Source organism: Lithobates pipiens, unplaced genomic scaffold (assembly GCF_037356315.1).
Source record: "Lithobates pipiens isolate NorthernLeopardFrog02 unplaced genomic scaffold, aLitPip1_a1.2 Scaffold_23, whole genome shotgun sequence".
NCBI lineage: Eukaryota > Metazoa > Chordata > Amphibia > Anura > Ranidae > Lithobates > Lithobates pipiens.
This window is the reverse complement of record NW_027507785.1, coordinates 42808237-42819945: the sequence shown is the minus strand read 5'-3', so window position 1 is coordinate 42819945 and position 11709 is coordinate 42808237. Positions and strand designations below refer to the sequence as shown.

The 11709-nt window shown below is 45.1% G+C and overlaps 1 protein-coding gene across 2 annotated transcripts in view; it reads left to right on the top strand.

Moving 5' to 3' along the window:
* The first annotated feature begins 7000 nt into the window (after nt 1-7000).
* Nucleotides 7001-11709, top strand: part of RELT (RELT TNF receptor) — an 84807-nt gene continuing 80098 nt past the window's right edge. For both annotated transcript variants that reach the window (XM_077451474.1, XM_077451472.1), the window contains exon 1: nt 7001-7093. The gene's annotated coding sequence lies outside the window, so the exon portion shown is untranslated. The remainder of the gene's footprint in view (nt 7094-11709) is intronic.

The window sequence follows — 11709 nt, the reverse complement described above, 5'->3', positions numbered from 1 at the left end:
TTTCAAAAACATAACGCGTGCTCTTCAGGAGCCCGCCGCTACATGTAAAAATGGTTTGGTCCATAAGAGGTTTTGAACTGGTTATAAGTATAATGGAAGACAAAACTTTGCTTTTTTAGGTTTTCTTAGCCCCTGTACACACGGTCGGAGATTTCCACAACCAAATCCGTCGGATTTTGCCCGTCGGATCTTGTCCGAAACTGTTGCATACACACGGTCGGACAAAGTTGGCGAAAAATCCGATCTTTCAGAACGTGATGACATAATTTCATTACGATGGGACTACATTCAGGCTAGTAGCCAATAGCTTTGATGTAGGAATTTGATCTGAGCATGCGTGGCACTTGGTCCGATCAAAATTCTCTACAAATGATCGGAGTATGTCCGATCAAACCAGTTGGTCGGGAAATATTTCCAACATGTTGGAAAATTGGGTCCGACGGATATTCCGACGGAATCAGTCCGATGCATACCACACACAGTCAGATTATCCGACGACACAGTCCGATAGGACACATTCCGACGGATTCTCCGACCGTGTGTACAAGGGCTTAGAGTGGAGAGAGGTTAGAAAACCTGTTATGTTTTTATTGCTTTGTGGTCACCAAATAAGTCTAAGCCCCTGTACACATGGTCGGAGATTCTGCCAACCAAATCCGTCGGATTTTGTCTGTCAGATTTAGTCTGACGGATTGTGTCCGAAACTGTTGCATACACACGGTCGGACTAAGTTGTTGAAAAATCCGATCTTTCAGAACGTGATGACGTAATTTCGTTACGATGGGACTACATTCAGGCTAGTAGCCAATAGCTTTGATGTAGGAATTTGATCTGAGCATGCGTGGCATTTGGTCCGATCAAAATTCTCTACACATGATCGGATTACGTCCGACCGGCCCAGTTGGTCGGGAAATATTTCCAACATTTTGGAAAATTGAGTCCGACGGAGATTCGGACGGAATCAGTCCGATGCATACCACACACAGTCGGATTATCTGACGACACGGTCCGATAAGACGCATTCCGACGGATTCTCCGGCCGTGTGTACAAGGCATAAGTCTTCTAATGAGGACACAAGCTCTGGTGGCCACCAAGGATTTCCCTCACGTCCTGTTTTGGCTATGGAACAGCAAGTGAAGGGAAATCTCCCCAATGGGATACATATGGCAAAAAAATAAAAATGAGAGGCGTTATTATCCACCCCCTCTAACCCTACTCTATCCAAACATTTTTGCTTTCAGTTCTACTTTAATAATATATAATGATAACGAATATCCTTGGTGGTTCTGTGGTAGATCCATGTCTATACATACAATCTTACTCAACCACCAGACATTAAATATAATTGTATATAACAAGTACTGAAAGCAGCAGCTACTACAGTGATAAATAGACCAGATTACATTATTTCATATGCAATAAAAAATAAAAAAAAATAAAAAAGCAGGGTTAGCGGAAACCCCTTGTAACGGAACATCAAGTGTGTAGAACCAGAATCTCATCAACAGTCCCTGAGAAATAGAAGGTGGTTTACATCTCCGATATCCTCCACAAACTGGACTATAGGCTTCGGATGGACCGTCTCTTTTAAATATCACCGAGTTTCTACTGGTCTACTCCCTGCGTAATAATACATCTGTATACATAACAGCCTCCCCGTAACAGTACAGAGATAATGATATGTTTTCTCCGGTTCATTCACCACCACCTGTCTGCACAATAGGTGTGTCATTTCTTCTTCATATCAACATAACAGACTATAATCCATGTGCACAATGCAGAAAAACATGCGGGAAACTGGAAGACAAAATATTTTTGGGGAGGATTGGAGTGTGGTCAGTGGCAGGAGCCTGTCTATCTATATGTTTGTGACCACTGAAGGTGTTATCGCCTCTGTCTCAGGACGATGAGTCACGAAAGGTTGGAAAAACATAATTATAGAGATAAACAAATTATTCGAGAAATAAAAATAAATAGTCTTAGAAAAGTGTTAAAGTGATCCTGTATTTTCCCCTTACAGGATATGGCAACAATGTCACAGAGGGGCCGACCCACAATGCACTTGCTCTATGTGCCATACGTTGAAGTGCCATTCATTATGATTGGCATCTCAACACATTGTACAGTAGGGTCTAACACACAACAATGCACCACCAACGCATATACTTTCCATTGTGGTGCTATTCTTTATGAATATGCAACATAATGTGCGTTAACGTGTGTGCAGCAATGCACTGTAATGGAACACATGATTGTTAATGAGCCTCTTACAGTACTCGCAAGAACACTGCTGGGTCTTCCAAGATTTCTTACAGGATCCCCGCAGGGTCTTCCAGGATTCCTAGGACCTCCACTACCAGAGCTACCTGCCATCTGCCATGACCTCTGTCTGTACCTGACTGCTCTCTTACCTGCTGCCTGCCATTACCCCTGTTTGGACCCGACTGTTCTCTTACCTGCCACCTGCCATGACTCCTGTCTAGAACCAACTACTCTCTTACTTTTTCTTTTTCTTTCTCTTACCTGCCAACTGCCATGCCTCCAGACTGCACCCAACTACGTACTCCCTTCTCGGCCACTTGCCATTACCCTCTGTCTGGACCCGACCACTCTCTTACCTTCCACCTGCCATGACTCTGGTCTATAACCAACTACCTTCTTACCTTCCACCTGCCATGACTCCTGACTGTACCCGACTACTCTCTTCTCTGCCACCTACCATGACCCTCTGTCTTAACCCAACCTGACTACTCTCTTACCTGCCACCTGCCATGACTCCTATCTGGACCCGACTATTCTCTCACCTACCACCTGCCATGACTCCTGTCTAGAACCAACTACTCTCTTACCTGCTACCTTCCATGACTCCTGTCTAGAACCAACTACTCTCTTACCTGCTACCTTCCATGACTCCTGTCTAGAACCAACTACTCTCTTACCTGCTACCTTCCATGACTCCTGTCTGGGCCCAAATACTCTCTTCTCTGTCACCTGCCATGGTCCCCTCTCTGGACCCGAATACTCTCTTCACTGTCACCTGCCATGGTCCCCTCTCTGGACCCGAATACTCTCTTCACTGTCACCTGCCATGGTCCCCTCTCTGGACCCGAATACTCTCTTCACTGTCGCCTGCCATGGTCCCCTCTCTGGACCCGAATACTCTCTTACCTGCCACCTGCCATGACTCCTGTCTAGACCTGACTACTCTCTTACCTGCCACCTGCCATGACTCCTGTCTAGACCTGACTACTCTCTTACCTGCTACCTTCCATGACTCCTGTCTGGGCCCGAATACTCTCTTCTCTGTCACCTGCCATGGTCCCCTCTCTGGACCCGAATACTCTCTTCTCTGTCACCTGCCATGGTCCCCTCTCTGGACCCGAATACTCTCTTCACTGTCACCTGCCATGGTCCCCTCTCTGGACCTGACTACTCTCTTACCTGCCACCTGCCATGACTCCTGTCTGGGCCCAAATACTCTCTTCTCTGTCACCTGCCATGGCCCCCTCTCTGGACCCGACTACTCTCTTACCTGCCACCTGCCATGACCCTCTGTCTGATCCCGACTTCTCTCTCACCTGCCACCTTCCATATCTCCTGTCTAGACCTGACTAGTCTCTTACCTGCCACCTGCCATGACTCCTGTCTGGACCTGACTACTCTCTTCTCTGCCACCTGCCATGGCCCCCTGTCTGTGCCCAACTACTCTCTCTCTTTCACCTGCCACCTTCCATATCTCCTGTCCAGACCTGACTACTCTCTTACATGCCACCTGTCATGACTCCTGTCTTGACCCAAATACTCTCTTCTCTGCCACTTGCCATGACTTCTGTCTAGAACCAGCTACTCTCTTACCTGCCAAATGCCATGACTCCTGACTGGACCCGACTACTCTCTTACTGTCCACCTGCCATGACTCCTGTCTAGACCCGACTACTCTCTTACCCGCCACAACTCTATCTAGACCTGACTATTCTCTCACCTGCCACGACTCCTGTCTAGAACCAACTACTTTCTTACCTGCCACCTGCCATGACTACTGACTTGACCAGACTACTCTCTTCTTTGCCACCTACCATGACCCTCTGTCTGGACCCAACCTGACTACTCTCTTACATTCCACCTGCCATGACTCCTATCTGGACCCGACTATTCTCTCATCTGCCATCTGCCATGACTCCTGTCTAGAACCAACTACTCTCTTACCTGCTACCTTCCATGACTCCTGTCTAGACCCAACTACTCTCTTGCCCGCCACCTGCCATGACTCCTATCTGGACCCGACTATTCTCTCACCTGCCACCTGCCATGACTCCTGTCTAGAACCAACTACTCTCTTACCTGTTACCTTCCATGACTCCTGTCTAGAACCAACTACTCTCTTACCTGTTACCTTCCATGACTCCTGTCTAGACCCAACTATTCTCTTAACTGCCATCTGCCATGACTCCTGTCTGGACCCGACTACTCTCTTCTCTGCCACCTGCCATGGCCCCTTGTCTGGACTCGACTATTCTCTTACCTGCCACCTGCCATAACCCTCTGTCTGGACCCGACTACTCTCTCACCTGCCACCTTCCATATCGCCTGTCTAGACCTGACTAGTCTCTTACCTGCCACCTGTCATGACTCCTGTCTTGACCCAACTACTCTCTTCTCTGCCACTTGCCATGACTTCTGTCTAGAACCAACTACTCTCTTACCTGCCAACTGCCATGACTCCTGACTGGACCCGACTAATCTTTTCTCTGCCGCCTACCATGACCCTCTGTCTGGACCCGACTACTCTCTACCACCAATGAAAGGGGCACTTTTCCACTGACCATTAATATAAAGAGGACCTTCAGCACTGACCACCAGTGTTAGGGGTCCTTTCTCCACTTACCATCAATATAAGGTCTGATGACCTTTTCCACTAATTACCAATGTGAGGGGGGCTTTTTCACTGAACACCAATACAAGGGGCACTACAGTGACTACCAAATGTAAGTGACCCAAACATTAATCACCAATGTAAAAGGTCTCTTCTCCACTGACCACCAACACAGGAGGGTCCTTCTTCACTGATCACCAATATGAGGGGCCATGTCTCTACTTACCACTAATGGGGTAAATAGAAGGAACTTCTCCACTGAGCCTGACTATCAATGTCATTTAAAGTGGTTGTAAACCCTTACAAACCACTTTGACCTACAAGTAAACCTAGATTAAGGCTTACCTGTAGGTCCAAGAATTATCTCCGAAAACGACACGGTTTAGGAGATATTTGCCAAAAGACAGGCACCGCTGTCTACGGCGCGTGCACCGTAGACAGCGGCGAGCAGGTGCACCGAGCGCGCCGCTGTTAACGGCGATGTGCCACGAGTGGCGGCTCCTGTGCGCATGTGCGGGAGTGAGGTCATCGCGGCTCCATCGAATGACAGCGCCGGAGCAGCGAGACCCACCAAGAAGATGGAGGCTCCGTACACAAGGGGACAGCGGTGACTTCGCTGGCTCCTGTGTCAGGTAAGTGACACATAATGGACTACTATGCAATGCATAGTAGTCCATTATGCTTTGCCTTTGCAGGGAATCAAAGAGGAAGTAAACTCATCAGGGTTTATTTCCTCTTTTACACATCTCCCACTGACACCAATGTGGGGGTGGGGTGGGGCTTTCTTCACTGAATACCAATATAAGGAGCACTACAGTACAGTGACTATGAATTGTAAGTGGCCCAAACACTGATCACCAATGTGAGAGACCCTAGAGAGGCTATCAATGTAAGTGGCCCCAGCATCAACCACCAATGTATGAGGGTTCTTCTCCACTCACCACCAGTTTAAAGGGAAATTAAAAAAGTAAAAGTTGTACAAAAATAATAATAAAGAACAATATTGTAAAAAATGATTAAAAATACAAATTATAAAAAATAATATTGAAAAAAGAATTTAAAAAATAGCAATCATAAAAATAATGAAAATATTATATAAAAAAATGTAAATGGTATAATAATAATAATAATAATAATAATAATAATAATAATATTGTAAAAATTAAAAAAATATGGTAAAAAAATTATATTGTATAAAATATTTAAGAATAAAAATTGTAAAAAAAATAATAAAAAAGAATATTGTAAAAAATAAATAAAAAATAATATTGTAATATATCATTAAAAAAAATTGAATAATATTGTAAAAAGTTATTTAAATAATACAAATTGTAAAAAACAATATTGTAAAAAATATTTAAAAAATAAAAATTGTACAAAATAATTAAAAATAATATTGTAAGAAAAATGTAAAAATAAATAATAGAAAATAATATTTAAAAAAAAATGAAAAAATAAATAAAGAAATTAAATTTGTAAAAAGATAATAAAGAATAATATTGTAAAAAATTATTTCAATAATACAAATTGTAAAAAATATTGAAAAAATAAAAATTGTACACAATAATAAAAGATAATATTGTAAAAAATATATATTTTTTAATAATATAAATTAATTTTGTAAAAAATAATGAAACTAATTGTAAAAAATAATATAAAATAATACTTTAGAATATAATTTAAAAAAAAGTTAGAAATAATAATAAAAATAATAAGAAGAAAAGAATAAAGTAAAAATGATTAAAAAAATACAAATTGTGAAAAATAATAAAAAAATAAAAATGGTAAAAAAAGAAAAAATTATACTTTAAAAAAATAAAAATGGAAAGAAATAGTAAAAATAAAAGCTGATATATGTGTTTGCGTATTGTGTTAATACATCAATTGTTTTTAACAGGACATTTTTGAGGTTATCAGTAAAAAAAAAATGTGCTCCGTCAGTAAATTTTTCATATTTTGTCAGTAAAAAGTGCTGGGGGAGGTTGGCAAGGCTGCTGGGCTCTGATTGGAAGTCTGTACGATCACCATCCCGTCCCATAGTAGTGGATCACTATATGATGAGTGGAGGGAGCGTGCTGTACCCCCGTGCGGCCACTAGATGTCGCCGGCGGGCACTGCGGTGAGGGGGCGGGGCGGAGGTGTGCGGGATATAGAGCTGAGCGCTGCGCACACATCACATTGTACCGGCAGAGGAGCTCCGTGTGATCGGCACTGTACAGGTGAGAGAACACCGGGCACCGGAGAATCCGAGCTGCCGGGACAGCTGGGAGGATGGATGGAGGGGGAGGGGGATGATCTGCAGCGGCGATGTGTGAGATGCTCTGCGGGAAAAGTTATACGGAGTGTTGGGTGAGATGCTCTGTACGGCTGGAAACTACAAAGGTGATGGGGAGGAAGTGATGCTCTGCAGTGTGTGAGTAGAAGGGGGAGGGGCGATGGTCTGCACAGCTGGAGTCAGGTGTCAGCCAGGGGACACGACTTGTGATAAGAGATGATCTGCAGGAAAGGGGGGCACACTAGTGGGAAGGATGATCTGCAGGAAAGGGGGCACACTAGTGGGAGGGATGATCTGCAGGAAAGGGGGGCACACTAGTATGAGGGATGATCTGCAGGAAAGGGGGGCACACTAGTGGGAGGGATGATCTGCAGGAAAGGGGGGGCACACTAGTGGGAAGGATGATCTGCAGGAAAGGGGGGGCACACTAGTGGGAGGGATGATCTGCAGGAAAGGGGGGCACACTAGTGGGAAGGATGATCTGCAGGAAAGGGGGGGCACACTAGTGGGAGGGATGATCTGCAGGAAAGGGGGGCACACTAGTGGGAGGGATGATCTGCAGGAAAGGGGGGCACACTAGTGGGAGGGATGATCTGCAGGGAGCAGACACTTGGTAGGAGACACACCTGCGATAGCGATGCTCTGCAGGAGGGGGGCACATTGGTGTGGTTGATGATCTGCAGGAAGGGGGGGGGGGGGACACGATGCTTACTAATGATGCTCTGCAAAGAATCCCTAAAAGTAGTATGCAGCATATAGGAACACCGATGACCCTTGTTGAGTGATGCTCTGCAGTGGGGGGAGGGGGGGGTGATGCTCTGCGGAGATGAGGGGTGATCTGTGTGACATTGGCGCCTCTGCAGAGCTTCCTCTGGGTGTCTCTTCTCTCTGATCTGTATCTCCTGTCCTCTGCATACAGGACCCCCCCCCCCCCCGTATGCCATCACATGGGGCTCATTCACCATCTACACCAACACTAGACCATCAGAATTTGCCAGTCATTACAATAGCTGGCTGCTGTGGGCATCTGCCCAGAGCCGGTGTTTGGTGTGGGTATCTGCCCAGAGCCGGTGTGTGGCTGGTGTGGGCATCTGCGATGTGTTACACCCGGATGTAGGGGGTGCATGTACACTGACATTGGGGTGTTCGGGGGGCTCAGTGACTCCACAACTCTGCGGTTTCCTGCCGGAATTTAGGAAATGAGGTCACCCGGAGTAGTGGGAGTCCTCCGCTGGTGATCCTGTATACATCTATTGGAGTGTTGTGTATATTTTGCTCATTCTGCTCAGTGCATATTATATACATTATACAGTGTCTGTTGGATATTTATTTCTATGTGAGCCCAGCTGTTCCTGATGTCTCTTCATGATTTGTAAAGGATCACTTTTTATTTTGTAAACCAAACAAACATGTTATACTTACCTGTCCTATGTAATGGTAAGTATAACGTGTTTCTCGGGTTGACCCCCTGCCACTCCTGGCTCCCCCCAACTGAGTGCCCCCCAGAGCTTGTGTGTGTGTGTGTGTGTGTGTGTGTGTGCTCGCTCCCGAGCCAGCTCTTTATGTCCTTGGGGTAGAGAGCGCCACTAAGCCCCTCTGCTCCCTCCACACTGGCTGTGATTGACAGCAGTGGAAGCAGATGGCTGTCTTTGAGCCATTGAGGAGGAAGAGAGCTGCTGCTCTCGTGCACATCGCTGGATTGAGATGGGGCTCAGGTAAGTATAATGGGGGGGGGGGGGGTAAGCTGCATTGCAGAAGACTTTTTTTTTTTTTTTTTATCGTGTGTGTGTATATACACAGAGCTTTCCCCAAAAAATTGCATTTGAAAGACCACTGCGCAAATCCAGTGTGACATAAAATATTGCACCATTTTATTCTCTAGGGTCTCTACTAAAAAAAAAAATTATATAGTTCCACTGCTAAAGAATGTTGTGATTCTTGGCAGACTGCCTGTGGGTTTTTATTTATTTATTTATTTTTTCTTCCTTTCTTTTGAAAGCTGTGGCTTCAGAAGAGCAGAGAGAATTATTTGCATAGAAAGAATTGTGAAACACTTTTTGTCAAGATCGCAACTGGGGGTGGAAAAAAAAATTGCAATAACAATTCTTGACGATTAATCGGGCAGCTCTAACCAATGGCAACCAATCAGAATACGTTCTACTAGTGTCAGATCAGTACAGGGCAGTTGCTATAGCTACTAAAAATGTTTTATATACATTTATATTATACTCCTTTTTTTTTTTTTTTTTTTTTTTTTTTTTTTTTAGAACTGCTGCATCTGCCATACTGATAATAAAATTGTAATATTGTTTGCTAGTTGCAATGTTCTTCTGGCTGGCTCGCCAATTCCTTGTCTGTACTCCTTGAGATCTTTGCACTGTCTGCTACTCTGCTTTAAAGTATATTTTGGATTTGGATAGTGAGGTGGGGGATGGGGGTTGGAACCTCTTAGGTTTTTATTGTTATCTTTGTCCCCATTAGGGAGACTCACCCTCTCTATTTGTCTCAATCACCAGAAATGAAAGTAAGGGTCAATCCAAAATTTTAAGTTGCCATGAAAAAACATTTCATGGGAAATCTTGCAGTGGGGTGGGGGATTCCCTTACATTGTAAAGATATCCCTTCACTTCCTGTAGAGTAACAGGAAATAAAGGGAAAACTCCCAATCGAAACACAGTCGGTAAATAATTACCTAACAGTGGTTTTTAACCTTCTATTTAAAAAAATAATAATATAATTTTGCTCTTTTAAATGATTAAAAATAAATTAAAAGAGCATTATTATTATTATAATTATTATTATTATTATTATTATTATTATTATTATTACATATTTTTTTTTTTTTTTTTTTTTAATAAAGTTGATTTTTGGAATAATATACCGTGTTTCCCCGAAAGTAAGACAGTGTCTGTCTTACTTTCTTTTTATCCCCAAAAGCCCCACTATGTCTTACTTTCGGGGTATGTCTTATATTGGAAAAAAATCCCAGCATGCAGAGCTGCACTGCGCTACAGAAGAGGACTACAAGTCCCAGCATGCAAGGCTGCACTGTACTACAGAGGAGGCCTACAAGTCCCAGCATGCAAGGCTGCACTATGGAGGACTACAAGTCCAAGCATACAAAGCTGCTATGCTCAGCAGAGGAGAACTGTAAGCCCACACAGCCCGGTATGTTGGGACTTGTAGTCCTCCTCAGCTGCATCTTGCGGTTACATAAGAGCTGCAGAGAATCTCTTCACACCCCCCCTCCCCCCTCCCCCCTCCTTGGTCTCTCTCTGTATGACCAGCACTGACCTGTGCCGGGAGGACACAGCGCCAGTGACACCTGTCGGCAGTGATCCGGGACCTGGCGCAATAATCCCCTTCTCTGTGGTTGCGTCGCGCCGTTCTGATCAGGCGGCGGCTGTCACTCACAGCCGAGCAGAGTGAAGCCACCTCCCCCTCCTCTTGTATGACTACACAGTGCTGTGTATGGAGGGGGAGGCGGCTTCAGTGAAGCCGCCTCCCCCTCCTTCTCCTTCATGGACAGCACTGTGTAGCCATACAAGAGGAGGGGGAGGCGGCTTCACTCTGCTCGGCTGTGAGTGACAGCCGCTGCCCGAGACTGATCAGAACGGCGCTGTCTCTTCAGTCGGAGGGGGAGGGCGCTGGCCTGGCACCCCCCCAGGGTGTGGCACCCGGTGCGGCCCGCACCCCCCGCCCCACTCTTAGTACGCCACTGGAGGCGGCAATACCCCCGTGTTTCATCGAAAGTAAGACATATGTCTTACTTTCGGGGTACGGCTTATATTAGCCGACCCCTCTGAAACTCCCGATACGTCTTACAATCGGGGGTGTCTTACTATCGGGGAAACACGGTAGCTTTGAATTCAGGAAAAGTTTCTTAGACCAGGGGTCTCCAAACTTTCTAAACTAAGGGGCTTGTTACTGTCCTTAAGACTTAAGGGGGCCCAACTTTGGCCATTGGGAGTAGGAAAGGTGCCGACGTTAGTCTGAAAAAAAACAGTGCCCCATTTTTTTGATGTCGTTGGGAGGAATTGCTCCCTGTCGTTGGCGTCATTGGGACGAATTGCGCCCCGTCAGGGGAAATTGGTGCCCCAAGGACCGGATAAAAGCAAGCAAAGGGCTGCATTTGGCCCCCACAGTTTGGAGGCCACTGCTCTAGACAAAGCTAGAAGCTGTGTTCTAATGCTGGCCTTGGTTCTCTAAAATCTTGGGTTCAGATTTGGTTGGCTCAGAAGAAAGTCCATGGATATAATTTTACACTGTTGGCCATTTTAATATTAACTAAGCTTTTTAAAGTGGAAGTCCATGCTAAAAACTAAAATCCCTGCATCTTTACCCACCAGCATTCTAACACTTGCGATTAACGCAATTTTCAAAATGGGTATACATACCTTTTTTGTCTGCAGGTGATCAGACTCGATCTCCAGCGACGGAGGCTCTGCAGAGGACGGAGCCGACAACAGCTGTGGAATGAATGGGGAGTGACGTCACCCATAGATTTACTATGGGGCTTACATTGTTGGACGTGTCGTCCTCATCCGCCTACACAGCGAC